Genomic DNA, 22,037 nt, shown 5'->3' with positions numbered 1-22,037 from the left:
GAGGGGGATAGTCCCATCCCAAGTGGACTTACAGCGCCGGAGACCCAACCCGTGCGCCCTTCCCCACGACGGGGTCACCAGCTCCTGCACTGCCGAAGCGCAGAGCGCGCCCCCGCAGAAGTGCCCGGAGTGCGGGTCCTCTTTGCGGATCCCCTTCTGCAGCCAGCCCTGGCGCTGCGCCCACCGCGGGGTCGTGGCCCTCTGCAAGAGGCCCGCGGCTGCGCCCCTCCCACGCGAGTCCCAGACCCTGCGGCCTCGCTCAGACGCCCAGGAGGGGGCGAGGATCGGTCCTCCGCCCCCCTCCCGCAGGACTTCCGGGCGGCCCCTGTTTAGAGGGAGAATGCGTATTTTCTCTCCTCGAGCTGTGGCGACGTGAGCTGCACACAGCCATTGCGCGGTCTCCAGGCTTGTTTACCAGTTTTAAGCCATTATTATGCACGGAACGTTATTTCCTCAAAGCAAAAAACAAGCGCAACAGAGCACCTAATCTCTAACTCGATGACCTGTGTATACATTATCTTACGATATCTCCAAAGTTGTTGAGTCTCTTAGGTTTTTGATACTCAGATCCCTGTATAACTTTGCCCGTGTGTCTGGAACACAATGTGGAGGAGGTAGATATTTTTGTACTTATCGCGATTAAGAAATAAAATCGTGAAGCCACAGTACACAATGGTTATCACACTGTTGTCACAAAGAATTTCAACGTTGCCTATGGTGAAATTTCTCTAAATTCGGTAATCTACTTTCGCATTGCTTTTTCCACGTGACTTCGTGAACATTCCTTCGCTTTCTTTTTCGCATCCTCTCTCCGTTCTCCTTTATCCAAGGACACCGAAGAGGCAAATGAAAATTGGTTAGAAGACTCCCTGAGGCAATTAAGCGGCCCCTCCATTCCATTCCAATACCTTCCAACTTTCATTTTTATTTCAGAACCAGACACTTTGGGGATATGGGTATCCAGATGTAGAATCCACCCTAAATCAATTAAAGATGAAGAAAAAAAATCCAGCCTAGTTAGTCCAGGACAAAGCCCTGGTAAAAATTGTGAACGTTTCAAAGTAAGGAAGGCTTAACACATTCCAACTCAGAGAAATTTAACCAGGTAAATCTCATGATTAACACCACAGGATTTCTCTGTGTGTTGTTAATATTTACTGAGAATGTTGGCAAAAAATAAGCCTTTGATCACCAACTACTGTGACTGTTATTTCATTCCTAAACTACGGTCAAACCATGAATGTCATAACTTTTAAAACGCACCTTTGCATCTAAGTTATGCCTTCAAAAGAACTTTGGAATTCTTTCATATGAACGAGGCTCAATTATATAAAATATTAAAATTATATTTGTTAATTGGAAAATATTTAGATGCTATTTCCATTTGTTTGATGATACAAACTAGAACACAAATTAGAAATCTAAAACAGCAGTTGAAAATGTCTCATATTCCATGTATTCCTAAGTGTTACTTCACAAAAAATCTTGCAGAAGAGTTGAAAAATTGTATGCATGTTACTTATTTTATTTATGTTAAGGACGTATGATTACTTAAATCTTGGTGCAATAATCTTCACACCCAGAAAAATGTTGGTCAATTTGTTCATAATTATTCCATGTTTAAGTTATCATTTCCCACGAACAAATGGAAATGCCCTAAAGAAGATGAACCATTATGCTTTCTTCATATAGGAAATCTCCAATGAGATATTAGGTGTACTGGCTTAATACAAAAGCAGGCGGGGGAAAAGTCCCCACAAAAGAACCAAATATTTGAAGAGTTGGTGCAATCTTCTCTTTACTGGAGGCTTGAAGCCAACACGTGTTGTCTCTTAGACTATGTAAGACCGTGTTCTCTTCCACCACCCCCTTAAGGTCACTGGGAATGAAATCTTAAGACCCTGCCTTATTTTTTCGCCCTTTCTCTTCCCCCACTTCAAGCACTTAGCTTGTCTATTGGGAGTCAAATGACCCCATCACTGCTTCATCACTAATTTCCCTCGTGACTTGTGTAAGTCGAGTGACCTCTCTGAGCCCTTCTTTCCTCATGGGTAAAAGGAAGGGGTTGGCCTAGATGTTCTGTAAGGTCCTTTCAAACTCTAGAGAGTGCTTAACGGTCTACCTCAGCCCAAAGCCACGAACTGCTTTCTATAATGTTCTTACACCATCTCGGCCAATTTGAAATAGCCAGGGTGTAAATTCTGGGGTCACAAAGAAGGAAAAAAATTAAGTGAACAGATCTGTAGGGGAAAGGCAGAAGGGCCTTCTTTGCCCTGCTGCTCTGCAGTTAAGGTGTTGTTCTATTTCTGCCTTGTTTAGATGACTGTTGTGTTTTGGTATTTACTGTATGGGCTTTTGGTTGCCCACAAAAGTGGTGGGACTGAGGTGAGCATACCTATGAGAGTCATTCTGAGAAAAGCCTGGGGTAATCGAGACCGCTGGGTAGATGGCTAAAAAGTACTAAATGAATGTAGTAACGAGTAGTGGTCCACAAAGACATCACCTATCAGAGTACTTTCTCAGACATTTCTAGAAATTTCAGAAACCCACCATTGCTTCTTGTATAATTTGAAGGAGTTTCAGACTTCCTGAACAACAGGAGAAAAAAAATAACAGTGCACAAAAAATGTGTGATGTCTGAACTCTCCTCTGGCTTGTATTTAAAGACTAAGATGGTTTACTTGTGAAAGTACAGTTTTGACTAATGGCTTCCCTCTCCCCAGGAAGATGAGTACCCTGATGAAAGGCGTGCCCAGCCTCTGAGGCTGCTGGTGTAGTGGGTGCCCAATATCGAGTACTTCACTTGTGAATCTTATTTTCTATCAGGTAGAACATTCTAGATCTTGCAGCCTCTCGTCCAGCCCTTTTGAGAGGCGAGGGAGCTGGAGTCCAGAGCAGTGAGATGACAGAGGTCTCAGGCACAGTTGCAGAGTGGGGCCTGGCTCTCAAGTCTCGCCCTTTTGTTCCTCCACTTATTCTAGACGGAGAAAGAAGAGGGAGGATTTATTTAGTACCCATTTTGTGCAGACACTCTTCTAGGTGCTTTTACATACATGAGAACATTTAATATATTCTAGTCTATATTATGTGCAGTGTCTCTTTTAAATGGTTTTCAAATATGTTTTAAACATATATTCCTTTACGTACAAAGCTGGATTCTGATCCATTGTCACTAGAACATATACAAGTGTCACGTTTTTTGTCGTGAAGCTGGAATTGTCTGGAATCATTTATATTCTGTATGACTATGTGTATTTATTGACCAAAACACACATGTACACACACACACTCACACACACCAAAAAACAGCACAGGTCATGGATGTGGTTTATGATGCTGGAACAGTTTTGCCTCCGTGCATTAACTGGCCTGAGTGATGTTGAATTGGGCACTGTGCAAAAGTATAAAGGGCCCCATTGGACTTATAACATAAAATAGACTAAACACACTAAAAACGGGCAGCCAAATCCCACATCAAAAAGTGGGTTTCATGGGCTGGCCCAGTGGCCTAGTGGTTGGGTTCGGCACACTCCACTTCAGCGGCCCGGGGTTCACGGGTTCAGATCCTGGGCGTGGACATACACCACTCATTGGCCGTGCTGTGGCAGCAACCCACATACAAAATAGTGGAAGATTGGCACAGATGTTAGCTCAGGGACAATCTTCCTCAAGCAAAAAAAAAAAGAAGAAGAGGAAGATTGGCAACAGGTGTTAGCTCAGCACCAATCTTCCTCACCAAAAAAAAAAGGGGGTTTCGTGTCTAAGCAAGTGGACAATTTTTGTTATATGCACCCACTACCTTAATAAGTACCCCCCCAAAAAAGAAAAGAAATATCAGTATTGAGATGCTGTACAATCCAGGTTTATTGTAGCTTCAAAATCCCCAACCTGTTAGTTTTCATCGTATGAGTTGCTTTAGATGATCTTATTACAGAATAAATAATCATTATCTTGATCAAAGAAATAACAGTTAATAGACCTATAAAGATTTGATTTGTAGTGCCATCTGCTGGAAACAAATATTGACTTGCTTTCAGATTTTTTACATAGCTTTTTGTTCTTTTTTTAATGGAAAGAGTCTTGGGAATACAGATGTCAGGGTAAGGGAAGAATTAGGTCCTTATTAGATTACAGATAACGATTTGGAAGCTCTAGTTTTAAGTAAAATGAAATATATTCATATCAAATCATTCATCCTTTGAATAACACATGGGGTACTTATGTGTTTCTCTGAAAAGTAAAGTCTCTTCCATTTTCTAAAATGAGTCATTACAACCAGCTTTTTAATCGAGGGCTATGATTTTTTTCTTATTCCCTTCAAGATTGATGTTTACACTCGTAAATGCCTCTGCAATAGATGCAGTTGATGAATTCTTGGAGGTTTTAATTTTCATTTCATGTCCTGCAGAGGAGGGACTCAAAGATTTTTCAAAGTTTCCCAAACCAATTTCTTGAAGAGGTAAATGTTTTAAAAGTTATAGAAGATATAGATACAGAAGAAAATTAACTAATGATAAATAAAAACAAACCTCTGCTTCCATTTATTCATTCAACAAACATTTATTGAGTGCTTCCTATGTGCCAGGCACTGTTGTAGGATCTGAAATACAGTGAATCAAACGGACAAAGCTTTGCTCCATGGTGCTTATTCTTCATCAAGGAGAGCTCAACAATGAACAAATGAATATATAATGTGTCATGTGGAGGGGAAGGCATAGAAAGTGACAACAAGAAGGTCAAGGGGGGGTGACATTTTATAGGGGAGGGGTTCAGGGATGACCTCTTTGATAAGGTGACATTTGAGCACAGTCTGAATGAGAGGAGTGGAGAACCGTAAGTGCAAAGGCCCTGGGGTTGTCTTAATCCCTTTTCAAAGGAAGAATGAATTATGTAAAGTTTGACGATATTTAACAGCATAAGCTGTTAACTTGTCACCTCTAAATTAAGCCAGGAATACTAGTACTCCCAGATGAGAAAACACAACAAAATGATCAGTTCAGATGCTTACAACAAATCCACATGTTCCCCCAGGGATCAAACCCACTTTCCCTGAGTTTAATTAGGTTCTTAGGTGGAAGGGAACTATAAAGGTCATCCGGTCTGAGGTCTCTCTCATGCTCGACTCTGTCCTCGGTTATCCCTAAGCAATGTAGGGATCATCTGCTCTGTGTTGGGACACCTCTCCCCTCACTCCCTCCAGAGATAGCCGGGTCCATCTTTGGCCTGCTCTGTCTCTTCACAAGTCCATACTTACACTGAATGAAACCTGTTTCTCTGTTCTCTAGAGTTGGGGTAAGCTTGCCTGGCAATGGGAGAAGCCAGAACGGTCCCTTCTTCCACTTTCTCGGTGTGCAGGTGGCCTCTGTGAGCAGGAATTTTGCATATGTTCTAGGGCCTGTGGCCTCGAAGCTGACTCTTCAATGGACTTGCAGTAAGTACCGTGTCCGGAAATGAATCCGCCCATCATCATTCATCACTCTGAGCGCACTTCCCTAAAACCCGCTCTGGCCCAGGACGGTTTCTAAGCCTTGTCCCCGTAACAGCGGAACTCTCTCTCTCTTGATGTCTTTAAGCCAACGGGAATAGAGTAGTTCACTCAAGGAAAGATCTCAGCATTTTAGTGCTCTTGCTTGGTTTGCAGTTACGCTGAAATCAGAAATCACTTGCTTAGGGATAACATGAATGAAACAATTTGGAAAACATAGTCAATTACAAACGAATCTGAAAACGATGCAGTGCATTTGCTAAAGGCAAACTTCATTTGGCTGGAGAATTAATAACAACAGTTACCACTTACTGAGCACAAGAACTCTGCACCCAGCCCTCTTCCACCTGGTTTACATACAGTAACTCGTTTAACCCCACAGCAAGCCCATGGGGTGGGCAGTGTTACTGTTCCCACTTTATAGATGAAGAAACTGAGGATCCGAGAGCCATGAAGCAACCTGGTCACAGATGCACAGCTAAGTACGCGTGGGAGCCGGAATTTGAACTCAGGCAATCTGGCCCCAGAGCTGGGCTTTTCATCCCAAAAATATGTTCCCATTATTTATGAGTAGAGATCCCGGAGTCTAAGAGTCATGTGTGGAGTGGGAGATTGAAGGGACTTATGTCATTTAGCAATGGAGTTAAAGGCTAAATAAAAGGAAAAGGAGGGGCCGGCCCCGTGGGTTGGCGGTTAAGTGTGCGCGCTCCACTGCTGGCGGCCCGGTTCGGATCCCGGGCTCGCACCGACGCACCTCTTCTCCGGCCATGCTGAGGCCACGTCCCACATACAGCAACTGGAAGGATGTGCAGCTATGACGTACAACTGTCTAGTGGGGCTTTGCGGAAAAAAAAAAAAAGGAGGAGGATTTGCAATAGATGTTAGCTCAGAGCCAGTCTTCCTCAGCAAAAAGAGGAGGATTAGCACAGATGTTAGCTCAGGGCTGATCTTCCTCAAAAAAAAAAAAGGAAAAGGCGAACCAGGGACAAATTCATGAGCATTGAACATGGAATTGTGACCGTGCCTATTTATAGGGTTAAATTCGAGAATAAAAAGGAAATTGGAATGTGACAGTAGCAACACCAGTAAAGAACTGACATATTAATATGACTGACCAATAAATATGCCCGTATATTCTATGCTAGGCTCTCTACTAAGTGGCTGGCTGCATTTGTCTTAATTAATCCTCATAAAATCCTGTAAGGTAGTTGTTATCATCATATCCATTTTCCAGACAAGGCAACTATGACTTAGAGAGCTCAGGTCATTGCTTACGATAGCCGGCTAGTAAGTTACATAGCCCTGACATTCTACCGCACATGTATATTCTAATATTCATGTTATTTAAGAGCCAAATAGTTTGTGCTGAAGATTGGGCTACATTAGGCAGTACAGAAAGCTGATGGTTATCTTTTTGCGAAACTCACCAGAGGCCTTCAGAAAACTCCCTTCTGCTGAATCCACATCTGCCCCAGGACGTAGCACATTAGAATGGAAAGAGCTTGGACTTGGAAGCCAGAAGGACTTAAGCTTAAATCTCAGCTCTGCCATTATTAGTTTCCCTCTCTCTCTTTCTCTCTCTCCTTCCTCCCTCTCTACCTCAGCTTCCTCTATGTAAAAATAGGACTAAGAAGACCTTCTCCCCAGCCCCACTCTGAGTTATTGTGAGTATTCAATTTCTCTTTCAGGGGCCAGCCCAGTGGCGTAATGGTTAAGTTCAGTATGTTCCTCTTCGGCAGCCTGGGTTTGTGGGTTCGGATCCCAGGCAAGGACCTACACCACTCATCAGCCGCTCTGCTGCGATGGCAACCCACATATAAAGTAGAGGAAGATTGGCACAGGTGTTAGCTCAGGGCTCATCTTCCTCAGCAAAATAAAATAAAAAATTAAAAAAAAAAAGAGGGGCCAGCCCGGTGGCGCCACAGCGGTTAAGTGCGCACGCTCTGCTGTGGCGGCCCAGGGTTCACGGGTTCAGATCCTGGGCGTGCGCTGATGCACCACTTGTCAAGCCATGTGGTGGTGACATCCTATGTAAAGTAGAGGAAGATGGGCACGGATGTTAGCCCAGGGCCAGTCTTCTTAAGCAAAAAGAGGAAGATTGGCATCAGACATTAGCTCAGGGCTAATCTTCCTCACCAAAAAAAAAAAAAAGAATAAATTTCTCTTTCAAAGAGATAGACTGGCAGAAAGCTTAAGAAATATTATCTGCTCCATCTCCCCTCCATCTGCCTATCTGTCACCTGCTCAAAATACACATCGTTCATAAACTTTGAGTACAATCTTGTAATATTTTTAAATTCATGTTTAATAACTACATGTTGAATGATTGAATCAGATCATATCCCAAATTTGTTTTCTACGTTTCCATGGTCTCGTACCCTATGTGACCCCCATTCCAGTCTTCTTCCTCACTATCTTCTCCTATTATCCTTTTTTTTTTTTGAGGAATCACCTGATTTATTTTATTTTTCTTATTTTTGTGGGGGAGATTGGCCCTGAGCTAACATCTATTGCCAATCTTCCTCTTTTTGCTGAGGAAGATTGTCCCTGAGCTAACATCTGTGCCCATCTTCCTCTATTTTTGTATGTGGGATGCTGCCACAGCATGGCCTGATGAGCCGTGTGTAGGTCCACGCCCGGCATCCGAACCTGTGAACCCCGGGCGGCCAAAGCAGAGTGTGCAAACTTAACCAATACACCACCGGGCTGGCCCCTGTTATCTTTATTCTTACTCAATAGTTTATCTTCCTGAAACTGCCAATAAAATATTCCAAAACAAGAATGTGGCTAGCAACTGATTCATGTGATATTAAAAGGCTTTAAGTTATATTCTACTCAATGGAAACACAGCCTTTGCATATGCCAATGCTATTTTACTTTCGGGAGACTTTGTCAATCTCTAAAAGTCTAACAAATTTTAATGCCCAAATTGAAAAGCAGACAATGGCACCAATAGCATGTTCCTAGACAAACTGTTTTGCATTCACACGAGATGGGTAGTCGGAGAATAACACTGCAGCCAAAGTAGGGGGAAATGGCATAAAGGATAAAGAGACTTGGATTCAAATCCCAATCATGTCCCTTAATAGATTCTTTGTAAGTCAATGAGTTTCTCTGAGCCTCAGATTTACCAACTGTGAAATGGACATAATAGCTTTTTACCTCTTAGGATTGAGAGAATTTAGGGAGATATACTAAACCTGGTGACTGCAGCTTTGATGTAGGTGCTAAAAAAAATTTTCTTTTAATGATCCTTTTTTGTTTAATAATAAAATAAGTTTCCAATTCCAACCCACACCATGAGTCAAAGAAAACCATAGAGACAGGTGTGTTGTAAGGCGATGCTATCATCCAAGTCATTGTAAGTTATTGTCGGTTTTATTCTAGGCATTGTGCTGGGTGCCATTTGCTTTCATATCTGTACTCTTGTTTCAAACTGCTTTGAGCTCTTCAAAAGAACAGAGCTACAAAAATTTAATGGATGGCTGGTATTTCTTGGGAGTCTTTGGTTGGTATGACTTAGCTACTAAAAAGAAGAAAAAAAGAAAGAAAAATCTATAAAACCAGAAAATTCTTCAAGACAGAAATACCTCCATCTTTTTTCCTCTTGACTCTAAGTAGCATAAATCACATTGAATGAGCCAATATTTTCTAGTTAAAAAAAAGAAAGGTTTTTTCTCTTCATTCCACTTGTCAACTAAAAGAAAGATTTTGACAAATTTTTAGTAGTGAAAAAATACATATTTAAAGATGAGAACCTAAATCTGACATTTACCATGGTAATTTGTACACAAAAGGAGCCCAGTGAATTTCTGGATTTTGGTCTGGGCTTTGGCATTGACTTGAATATAAACTATGGAGTGACGTACCTCCCTTTCCCCTTCTGTAAAATGAGTGTGATCTTATCATGCACACACTTTTGTAAAGATTATATGAAAGTCATTACAGTTTTGTCACTTTTTGAGTTTCTTGGAAGGCAAGGGATGATAAGGATTTTGTTTTTTGAAAGCAAAGGTTGTTTACACAGCTTCTGAGTGATTGCTATGTTCCACAAACCCATTGTTTGCACTCTCTGGGTTTATTTACTTTGTGTTTTGTCCTTCTGGAACAGGAGGAGACATCTTGCCGGGGAGAAGCCCCAGCAACAGGCTGTCGATGCTTTTAATAAGAAAGCTATCTTTATAGACTGAATTTTAGTGACATAACAATGTGGGGATGCTGAGGCCTGCAGTGCAGATGGTACTTTTAAAAAGCTATAGATAATATGACTCTTAATCTAGAGAACCCTAGAAGTCAGATTGAAGACCTCAAAATCTTTCTCATCGCCAACACTGCAGGAGCACCGGGCCAGCTCAAAGAATGATGCAAATGTGAACATTAGCAATATGGTTGTTATTCTGTCTTGAACCCCAGTCCTGGGCTCTTGTGAGACAACTTGCTAGTGCCCTTGCAACTTTATCTCAAAGCAACCCTGATTGGGTTGCTTTCAAAAGTAAGATATTCACCTTGACTAGTGGTCTTAACAAGAGCAAATGGTTCAGAGGTGTGGGCCTTCCTTTGCGCCAAAAGTATAAAATGTATTTTTGTGTTTTCCCCAGAGGAGGCCGTGAGAGGCAAACTTTTCATTTACTTGTTCCTGTTTTTTATGGTGGCATTCTCTCATTTCCAGCTGACATTCAATGTCAGGGCCCCAGGCTGGGAATTTTAGTGGTAAAAAGGTCATATGCAGTCATGGTAGGGAACAGAGGAGAGATGAACTTTACAGTTTATTGTGGGAGAAGTACACACATTCATTTATTCCCTTATAAAAAAGGTATATCCTCAGGCCACCAAAGGGGTGGTGGTAAAATCAGGGGGCAAATAAATGACCGTAGCATTGTTCTGCCTGAGCCCCTCAACTTTCCTTCCTCTGTTGCAAAAGTGTGACTGTATGGAGGTTAGGGATTGGGGGCAGGTGTGATGGTTAATTTTATATATCAATTTGGCTGGGCCACGGTTCCCAGATATTTGGTCAAACATCATTCTGGATGTTTCTATGAAGGCGTTTTTTGGATTAGAATAACGTTTCTTTTTTTTTTTATTGCGGTAACATTGGTTTATAACATTATATAAATTTCAGGTGTACATCATTATATTTCAATTTCTGTATAGATTACATCATGTTCACCACCCAAAGACTAATTACCATTCATTACCACACACACGTGTCTAATCACTCCTTTCGCACTCCTCCCGCCCCCTTGCCTTTTGGTAACCACCAATCCAATTTCTGCTTTATGTGATTGTTTGTTGTTGTTTTTATCTTCTACTTATGAGTGAGATCATACGGTATTTGACTTTGTCCCTCTGACTTATTTTGCTTAACATAATACCCTCAATGTCCATCCATGTTGTCACAAATGGCTGGATTTCATTGTTTCTTATGGCTGAGCAGTATTCCATTGTCTACATATACCTTATCTTCTTTATCCATTCATCCCTTGATGGGCACCTAGGTTGCTTCCAAGTCTTGGCTATTGTGAATAACGCTGCAATGAACACAAGGGTGCATGTATCTTTAGGAATTTGTGTTTTCATGTTCTTTGGGTAAATACCCAGCAGCAGAATAGCTGGATTGTATGGTAGTTCTATCCTTAATTTTTTGAGGAATCTCCATACTGTTTTCCATAGTGGCTGCACCAGTTGGCACTCCCACCAGCAGTGTATGAGACTTCCCTTCTCTCCACATCCTCTCCGACACATTTCCTGTCTTGTTAATTATAGCCATTCAGACAGGAGTGAGGTGATATCTCATTGTAGTTTTGATTTGCATTTCCCTGATAGTTAATGATGTTGAACATCTTTTCATGTGCCTGTTGGCCATCTGTATACCTTTAGAATAACCTTTAAATAGGTCGATTTGAGTAAAGCAGATTATCCTCCAGTAAAGTGAATGGGCCTCATCTAATCACTTGACAGCCTTAACAGAATAGAAGGCTGATCTCCCTCAAGCTAGGGAGATTTCTACAATGGACACCCTATGGACTTGAACTGCAACTTTGCCCAGGGTCTCCAGCCTGTCAGCCTACTCTGTCGGTTTTGAACTTACCAAATCCCCGCAACTGTGTGAGCCAATTTCTTAAAGCACACACACATATACCCTGTTGATTCTGTTTTTCTGGAGAACCCTGACTAATACGGATGATGATAAAGGATGCTTTATAAATGTCACTTTCTTCTAGTTCTTTTGTGGCTGTAAACACGTCCACTGCTCCCATTCCTATGCACCTCTTCTGGGCTCACATGACTGTATGCTTTGGCCTCCTTTGCTGGAGAAGGGATACCAGGAAGCAGGCAGAAGTCAGGAGAAGCTGAAATAACCCCGCTTCTATGATATGGGTCTCGTGGGGTTGCCACTGCCAAGATTGGCCATCTCTTGGCCAAGTATTGACGTGGACTCTTCTGGCGCCAGTCCCCCTTTAAGAGGATGAACCCTGGGTATGTTTCATGGGCCCTCTGATTCCGGTTTTCTGCTCTGGTCTCTTTTCATGTTATTTTATCATACCACGGTATTTTATTATTAATCACTAAAGACAGATGGATTTTTTAAAATCAATCAATATATTTATAAACTGCCCTATCGCTGACAACCACAGTTTAGCCATCATTTCTGACACTTTCATAGTTTACCTAGTACATACTAGTTTCATTTTAGTAAAGATATAGCAGTGTCCTGCCATCGACTCTCTCCACAGGGGCCTGAGTGTGAGCTCGTAGAGAGTAAATCAATTCCCTGCTTGAAAACTCTCCCGTGGTTTCTCATCTGCCTCAGATGAGACCGAAAGTTCTCGCACAGCCCATGTGCTTCCCACTTCCGCCTTCCTCTCCGTTTTGTCCACTCTGCTCCCCTCCCTTGCTCCGCTGGGCGCCGGGTCGGCTGTTGCTTGGAGGGTCTGAGTACACCCCTTTGCATTGGCCCTTTCCTCTGCCTGGAGTATGCTTGCTCAAGTACTGGCCACTTGTTTCTTCATTTCCTTCGGTTGTCTACTTCCCTGCCCACTCTACATTTAAAACCATTCCCTCCTGCAGAGTCTCTCCATCCTGCTTTATTTTTCTTCACAGTACTTACCATCATCAATATCATCTTGTGATTTTCAATAAACTTCATTATCCATCTCTCCCACTAAAATAGCACCATGAGAGTAGAGACTTTCTCTTATCTCTAGCTGTCTCCTCACCCCTAGAACAGAGCCTGGCACACAGTAGGGGCTTCATAAGTATTCGTTGAAGGAAAGATGAAAGAAAGGCCACAAACACAAAGTCTATCTCAGAATAGGCTGAAATGAATATGTTTTGCATAAACTCTAGATTTCACATAATCTGCACTTGTCAATCAAGCAGGAACATGTTCGAGTGAATCACGTTTGCTGAACACCTAAGTGAGAATGGGAGGGTGTTTGTACAGTTTAGGAAGGCTCTTACACGTGCGAAACTAACAGATCTCTTGCAATTGACTACTTTGCCTTATGAAAAAAACAACTCCGTTCATTTGATCTTTGTCATGGTTCCTGAAAAAGAGTTGAGGCCAGAGCTGCAAATTATCTTCCTTTTCTCCTTGAAGCTCCCACACTTTCAAATAAAATGTTTAAAGCATTTTTTGCTCATAAACTTTTTTTTTTCTTTCAGATTTTAAAGTAGATTGCAGGCATTATTGAAGCCTTATCTCATTAGTTACTTTCATAGTCTGATTACAATGCCACATTATACACCAGCACTCATAGAGAATGGATCCTTTAAAAATAACCCACTAGGGGGCCAGTCGGTGGCGCAAGCGGTTAAGCGCAGGCGCTCCGCTGCGGCGGCCTGGGGTTTGCCAGCGGCCCGGGGTTCGCAGGGTTCACTTGTCAAGCCATGCTGTGGTGGCATCCCATATAAAGTAGAGGAAGATGGGCATGGATATTAGCCCAGGGCCAGTCTTCCTCAGCAAAAAAAGAGGAGGATTGGCAGTTGTTAGCTCAAGGCTGATCTTCCTCACACAAAAAACAAATAAATAAAATAAAATAAATAAATAAATAAATAAATAAAAATAACCCACTAGGACTTAAATGTCCAGAAGGCGCAGAGATAAGGGTTGCTATGGGGTGTGAGCTCCAGTCTGCCCAATTGACTCTGCTGTCTTAGAAGGTCACAACTCAGCAGCAGGGAATATGTCACTTTCAATCATTGCACCATTCAGGAAAGCAAGATCCTAGATGAAAGACTTGCAAACTACTATCTGGCCTTTAATAACTCTACGTTAACATCCTTAGGCTTGCTCGGCGTAATGCAGGAGACTGAATCACAATTTAGGTTTAACTTCCACTTCCTGCTCAGCCTTTCACCAGCTATATGATGTTGAATGAGTGATACAACCCCTTTCAGTCTAAGTTTCCTATGTTGAGAGAGAGAGAGAGAACTAAAGTTTCCATTAGGTCTTCTAAATCTAATATCTTCCTTTTTTTTTCCATTTCTCTCCTCTACATAGGTGCAAGGGACCATCTAGGCTTAGCAATCCAAAGAGCTATTCTGATCCTCTTCAAATTCTATCCTCATCCCCAGTAAGGAAAGTATTAACCACAGCATTAACATTAACTACTTATGAGTCCATTAGCAGAGGTAATTCTAATGCCGATTCAAAGATAAAGCAAGGAATTTCCCTTAGGAAAGCAGAAAAACAAAAATGAAATTCAACTGGAAATATCAATCATAATTTACTGCCAAGACCCAATCTCATCCCTTCCACCATTTCCCTACCTGCTATACCAAAGAGGATGCCAGAGGGAAACACCGATACGCTTCCAGCCACGGGGACCAAGACTGATTCCATCAGTTTTGCTCCGTCCGGCATAGAAACAACAATGCACCTCTCTCTCGTGGGGGAAGAACTGGGGGAAAATGGCTCATTTCTTTATTCCTACTATGTTTGCTTTAAATCTCAACTTTCCATGCAGATCTTTTGCCCAGCAATTGAGCTTCCAAAAGTATATTCTAAGAAAACAAGACAATTACATGAATATGGATGCACAAGATGTTCATCACAGAACTGTTGAAAAGACTAATCTATAGGGGGTTGATTAAACCAACTAAGATACAATACAATAAAACATAAAACAGATAGTAAAAATTATGTCGTAGATTTATATTTATTGGCATGGAAATCATTTTTAAAATATCATATATACTATGATCTTGTTTTTTGTAAAAAAGTACATGTATGAATGCCTAAAGAAGGAATCTAGAAACACAGATACCAGAATGTAACTTCATGGTGGCATTATGCATAATTTCATTTTCTACTTTATAACTTTCCATATATCATATGATGTATTTTACAACATGTATCTATTAATTTAGAAAAATATTTATTTTTAGCAGATAATACTTGCACATGGTACAAAATTTGAGGGATACTACAGAGTAAACAATAAAAATTAAAGCTCCCTCCCTCCATGTTTCCTTCCAGAAGGCAATGACTGTTACCTCTGTCTTCCCTAATATTCCTGAGATAGTCAACGCTTTTCTATGTATTACTTTTATGATCAGAAAAACAATAATACTAGTTCCATTTTGAAAAGATAATTTCATGAAGATTTAAAATCAAGTCTTTGGTAGTGAAATGAAATGGAAGAACTGGGGCAGTTCTTGGATTCTCTTCTTTGTTTTGCAATAAAGTGGTAAACAAGAAATATCAAACATATTTCCCAACTCTGGGGTAAGCATTAAGCCTTCTTTGTTACGTTACATTTATTTAAGTACATGTCTTTCTCTTCCATAAGACTGTATATTTTTTGAGGGCAGAATTGGTGTCATGCAATTTTTGTGTCCTCCACAGTGCCTGCATACAATAAAATAAATTAATTAAAATATTTCAATTATAATATTTACAAATTACCAAGATTTTATAAGTTATAAGGTTTTAATAATACTAGGGATTATCATGACTACTAAATAATAGTTTGTATACAGCAAGCAGGAAATATATATCTGCTTAAGAGATAAATAAATGCATATGGTCTAAAACAAGATTGAACAGTTTGATCTTGAGTGGCAATGTTGGCAGATACTTATATTGTACTCACTATGTGCCAAGTATAGTTCTAAATATTTGACAGGCGTTAATTCACTTAATCTTCTTAACAATCCTATGAAAAATTTCCCCTATTTTACGGATAAGGAAAACCAGACAGAAAGAATGAGTAATTCACCCATGATCATCACATGGGCCCCTAGGGGGTGTTGCTTAGGTTAGTAAGCCAGTACTTTTCAACTAAGCATCTTAAAGTATTTTATAGCAGTAAATGGAAATAAACCCAGTGCTTCAATAAGACACTTAACGTTGTTGGTTGTTGTTATGCCTAAGATAAGTAGCTTACCATCACCGTGGGAGCTGAGAACTGGGAATCTCAGCCTTGGACCACACTCCCTCACCTGAAAACTGTGAGAATTGCCTCATTTGCAGGTAACCGACCACAGTCCAAGAAACTGAAAGGAAATACAGTGAATGTCTGTCATTTAATGGGGTGTTAATTGCGTATTCAAAGACTATTAAAAGGTATCAAAGGGGAGGTGACTGGAGAGTGAGGTCATTGTGTCAACCGCAGGGCCTGTGGTCGGAAACCTAGGGGAGTGGAATGTAGTCTTTTCCCAGCTTGTGGTTTTATTAAAACTTGCCTCTGACAGAGAGACTCCAAAGAGACCCTATAAACAATTAGAAGTAAAAGCTGGACATTTTCAGGCAAGATATCAGTATCCTAACTTGATAGACAATTCATGCAATGTAACAATGAAAACAAGAATCCATAGGTCATCTAAAGAAATGTCTTATAGGGGCCAGCCCAGTGGCACAGTGGTTAAGTTCTCATGCTCCACTGCGGTGGCCTAGGGTTCACAGGCCCGGATCCCAGGCGCGCACCAAAGCATCGCTTGTCAAGCCATGCTGTGGCGGCGTCCCATATAAAGTAGAGGAAGATGGGCAAGGATGTTAGCCCAGGGCCAATCTTCCTCCGCAAAAAAACAGAAGAAAAAAAAAAGAGAAGGCTTGGCATCAGATGTCAGCTCAGGGCTGCTCTTTCTCACACACACACACAAATGTCTAATAGAGATGAAAGGAAATGTGATTAATCCAAACGTGGTCCATGGACCAGCATCATTGGCATCACATTGGAGCGGGGTAGACTCTCAGGCCCCACCCCAGAAACCTCCTGAATTTAAATCTGAATTTTAACAAGACCCCTAGATAATTCAAATGCACATTAAAGTTTGAGAAACACTGATCTGGTTTTATCTCATTATTTTACAGATGAAAAGAGTGGGTGCTATGGAGTCAAACTCACGTGGCTCATTCTTGATAGACACAAGATTAAAATCCAAATTGGAAGAAATAAAAGAACTAATACAAAATGGTTTTACACATTGAGTTGTAAACTGACCACTGTGTGTATTAATAATTTTCGTAATTATTAGTGGGAGTTACAAGTGATGCTGAAATGGGAAGTAACATCAGTTTTTATGTAACTAGTTGAACTACATAATCAATATACCCCTCGCCATCCTTATCCCTACAAATTCATACTATTTTTTGGGCAAAACGTCTTTCCTCAGTGGGGATAATTTTCCTCAATCAGTTTTCCGCCCCCAGTCCTCAGGTGCAACTGCGAGAAAAAAATCTCTTTTTAGGCTGTCTTCTCCACGATGTGATAATTACTGCCATATTTAAAATGTAATCCTCTTCTAAAAATATGAATGTTAAATGCAACATCTTAGCTGTACACTATGATTATCCATCATTTCAATTTCTCAATTGATTTTCCAAACAGTATCAAATCAGCTAGGTCTTTATTAGAAGAATTTTTTTCTCTTTTCCTTTTGGAGGAAAGAAGCATTTATATTTTCATCCATGAGAAAAATAAAGCAATTATAGATTATTTAAACACAGTTGGTCTCAATTCTAACTTCTTGAGAGGGGTTCATGATTAATTAGTATTTAGAAGCAGACTGAAAATTGAAATAGCTGCCCAAATGCTTACAGATAGTAATAATGTACAATAGTTGGTCTGAAAAATGTGACTTAGTTTTTATCAAAACTGAATAAAATAATCATGGTTGACATGGATCTTCGTCAGTTCAGGCTGCTATAACAAAATACCACAGACTGGGTGGCTTAAATGTTAACTTCTCGCAGTTCTGGAGGCTGGAAGTACAAGAGGAAGGAGCCAGCAGATCTAGTGTCTGATGAGGGCTGCCTCCCTGGCTCGTAGACAGTGCCTTCTCACTGTGTCCTCGCAAGGCCCAGAGAGAGCAGAGAGAGTGGGAGCAAGCTAATCCCGTTCACGGGGCTCCACTTTTGTGACCTAATCACCTCCCAAGGGCTCTACCTCCCAAAACCATCACATTGGGGGTTAGAATTCCAACATATGAATTTTGGGGGGACACGAATATTCGGTCCATAGCAATATCCGACTCCAGTAGCCTAAATTCATATCCAGATTGCATAAGAGAATCTTGTTGGATTTGTCCATATCACGGAATGATATGTATCAGTCTCTTTCTCAACACCTTATCTTCTGCACAAAAGATTCAACTGGGACGTTTTAAACTCTTACTGTGTACCTGGCACTATAGTGAGTGCTTCCACTTAGATTATCACACTGACTGTTCAGTCTGGGTTTACCTCTTAAATTGACCATGAGTTTCAAGTTTCTAAAAACAATGATCCTCACCTGGGATTTATTCCAGGGAAACTTTTTTTTCATGCTCAAATGACTTATTATTTGAGAATTCCTCATCGTCTATGGCTAAAAAATGATCAGCACTCCTGGAAAAAAGACAAGTCCTGAGGCACCTCTAGGACCACAGGGTCCCATCAGACCACAGCCTCCCTAGTGGCTCACCACACGTCTCTACGCAGAGGATGGTGGATGTCGAGCAGGAAATTACCATCAGAGCTGGAATTATCATCCAGGAACCAAACTCTCAAGGTCCTCTTCAGAAAGAATCTTTTGGCTTCAGCTGTTTGTCCTGGACCAAATGAAACGTGATATTTCCCACTACTTTGCGAAAGTTGGATGCTTTCTGTGCAAAATGGGCTGTGCATGTATAAAAATGCCAAGCCATTTTTTGAGTGCGAGTTATCAAGCACAAAGTGAAGTTGTATTTAGACTGAAGTTACGTAGACAACCTTAGATGGAATGTTCCTCTCTTACCCTGCAAACCAAATGCAAGGAGGCAAAGAGGTAAGGAACGAGGCAAAGTGATGGAGAGAAGGATTCAACCTCTATTCCTCAATTATCTGGCTCTTCAGGTCTAGAAGGAAGGATGGAAAGGGTTATCTGAATCAATAATGAAGCATCAATTATAGTACATAGAAGAGGCATTAGAGTTACAAAGAAAGCATGAGTCATGAAAAGGTTCGGGGGGATTACTGGAAGATTGTGACTTACCTGATCTCATTTCATTCAGTCTTCAGAATCTTATTTGATTTAGAGTTTTTACAAGATGAGTCTGAGTAATCTTGCCGATGACTTGGTGCCTAATTCCCCAAAGGCTTCGTCACACTCCCTTTTAATACATCTTTCGTCACTGTATTATAGTCTGTCTGGTGATCTATGTCTTTCTGTAGATAATTATATCCCTCTGGTGTTTTTTATTCTTCAATAACTTCCACAGTGTTTGAAATCTACAGTCTTTGCTCTTTTATCTCCTGAGCATAACATTTCCCTCATGAAGAGTTCTTTCATAAAGAGATCTTAAAGTTCTTTACAGATAGTAATTAATTCTCTCAATGGGAAATTACTTTACCTATTTTGCATCCTCGGGAAACTGAGGCAGAAAGCGGAGTGACATATTGAAGTCATGTAAAAACTTGGCACCAGAGTTTGAATTATTATCCAGCAGATAAATTCTCAGTGTTCTCTTCAGAAAAATTTGTATTCTGAACTTGAAATAAATAATGATGATCAAAAAATCAAATCATAAAGTAGAAGAGACCTGCATAATTTTGCCTCGCTGACATACAAACCTGAAGAACAACTTACTCTTAATGAAGATTTAGCTTCTAAGATTTCAAGTGAAACTCATATTACCAAGATTTTATTACTATACACATACACACACACAGCAGGACTTTCAGAACCCTATGACGAAGTGTTATTTGAAATTATTAAAACTAAGCTGCACCTGTCACAATAAATCAACCAATACATTTAGTGATTCAGAATCATTGCCTCTTTATCTTTTCTACACACTCATTAATTCTTAATATACTTTCCCATCATTAGTGTTTAATTTCCAAGTACTCCTGTCCTATAAAAATAATGTATTAAAATGAAATTGGGTATTTAATGCCTGATTCGCTGTCTGGATTCATCTGGGTTGAGGTTTGTCACACAGTCTGCGCTCACAGGGCTGCTATATGGTTTTCCCTCCTCTAAAATGTTTTTACAGCTTTACGCTGTATAAGTCGATCCAGCTGACAAATCTTGGCTGCTGACTTTCTGTAGGTCTGTTTGATTTAACACGCTTCTGATTAACAGTGGAGCTTCCTGATGCTGTCAAAATAAGGAAGGTATGAAACGCCTTTCGAGAAACGACTGTTTTCAAAAGAGAGATTAAGTAAACAAGACATGCCTGCTGGTAAAATAATTGATTACGTTGCTGACTATTTAATATTATGTTTAGCCAGAACTCCCTAGGGACAGTTTATTACATTAGCATAAACAAAGAGAGAACTGAAGAACCGGAGGCCGCTGTTCTCCATGAGGGACGAAAATGCAGAGAGACGGCAGGGATTCGTGTTTGAAAAGAAGGGAACAAACGCTTTCCTTGTGGAGGTAACCCACACATCGCATGAAAACATACACACCACCCGAGTGTTACAAGCTTACCCACGCTATATTAAAAAAGGGACCTCCATGTTTTATAAATAACTCTAACAGTTCTCTAATGAAGTATGCTATTAAGAAAATGGTTTGGTTCATAAAATTTTAAATCCTGAATTTAGCAGGCAAGAATCTAGCTGGTTTTAGTCTTTATTTTGCTTCAAAACAGTTCAGTTTTGTTTCCACATTCTGATTACACTGGGGGAAATCTATTAACCTACTTTCCACGGACGCCTTTAGTAGGAGTGTCAGAAAGAGAAATTGATCCACTCTCCCAGGTTCCCTTGCTGAGTTAGGCATAAATTGTATTATTAAAAGATACCGGGCTGGTGTACCACGACATGGTATTATGCTTGTATCTGCATGATTTTTTTGAGCATATGTTTTCTTTTTAGAATTAGAAAGCAGTTGTTTCTCCTGCTATGTTGGATTTTGAAAGACGGAAAGAAGGAAGCAAGCATGTGTTAAAAATCTACCATAGCTTCCTTTTCTATTTGTGAAAGCTAGGAGTGTTTACAAGCATGCCTTTCTTGACTTCTCCTCCGAACCATATGCATTTTTCCAGTGGAAGAAACCAAGGCTGAATGAGGTTTAGTAATTCACTCAAGCTAGTAAAAGGCAGAGTCTCCTTGACGGCAGAGCCTGGAAGGTGCTGGCTGTGAATGCGGCCCAGCTGCCTCGCCCACACGGTACTCTCTTCCGCGGTAGTTGGGCGAGAAGGATGGATGGCGCTGGGAAGGAGGTGGGAGAGAAGGCTAAATGTTGGTGTGCCCAACAATGGCCCGAGCAATCCTCCCACCCCCATCATACGGTTCCCTCAACACTCTGTTCAGATTATTATCTCATATTTATTGACAGCACTAATACCACCCCGATTCCTCCCATTTTCAGCGGCAATAGCTGACTGAATAAAAGTGTCAAGAGAATTGTCTCAATTTAAAGGCCTATGCTGATTAACTTGAAAATGGAAATATGGATTTATAAGGGTTGGGGAGATAATAACGATGGATATCGACATTGATACTGATAGTTTCTCTTTTTCAGATATTGAACATGTAGCTTTTTAATTTAAGGATAAATGAAAGTCAGATCTTTTTCCCCCTATTCCTTACTGTTAGTCTACCTTGGTCCATTATATATTTGCCAATAGAAGTGTTTTCTCCCTTAAATTCTAACTCATGGTGGCTCCCACTGTGAGTGTGGTCACATCCCTACGAGCTACCTATCTCCGCACCTGCGACGGCCACAAGCATACACAAAGAGTTGATGTGATGGAGACCCCGGCCGGAATTATCACAAAAGGTTCAACCAGTAAATCTTGTTATCTGTGTTCTGGGGGGGTCAAGTTTTAAAAGCATGAATTTTGGGATAAGAAAGGCTCGTATTTATATATCAACTAAGTAAGTAATTTGTCGAGCACATGAATTCAAGATTCAGATTCTGCCTCCAAAACTAGCTATGTTGCCTTGAGCCTCATTTATTTTTTTAGCTCTTCTGGGCTTTGGTTTCCTCATCTATAAAATAGGGAGAGTATTTCCCGCCTTACTGATTGTGGAGATATCATCCAGGTCATGATTTCAAGCCAGACAAAGAGGAGGCATCAGTGAGAACTGCAGGGCAGCTCCTGCTTAGGAGAAGTAGACCCGGCTGGAGTGTGG

General features: G+C 40.8%; 1 long non-coding RNA gene across 1 annotated transcript; it reads right to left on the bottom strand.

The window, feature by feature from the left end:
• Positions 1 to 14,862: 14,862 nt before the first annotated feature.
• LOC147912989 (uncharacterized) lies at positions 14,863 to 20,818 on the bottom strand. The gene is made up of 3 exons (XR_015549385.1): positions 18,223 to 20,818; positions 15,877 to 15,985; positions 14,863 to 15,338 (listed from the first exon to the last, which is right to left on the bottom strand). It is a non-coding gene; the product is annotated as an uncharacterized LOC147912989 (long non-coding RNA).
• Positions 20,819 to 22,037: the final 1,219 nt, after the last annotated feature.

Source organism: Ceratotherium simum, chromosome 32, assembly GCF_057802395.1.
Source record: "Ceratotherium simum simum isolate JZ-2026a chromosome 32, ASM5780239v1, whole genome shotgun sequence".
NCBI lineage: Eukaryota > Metazoa > Chordata > Mammalia > Perissodactyla > Rhinocerotidae > Ceratotherium > Ceratotherium simum.
The sequence above is the reverse complement of the archived record's forward strand: the minus strand, read 5'-3'. Positions and strand labels throughout refer to the sequence as shown.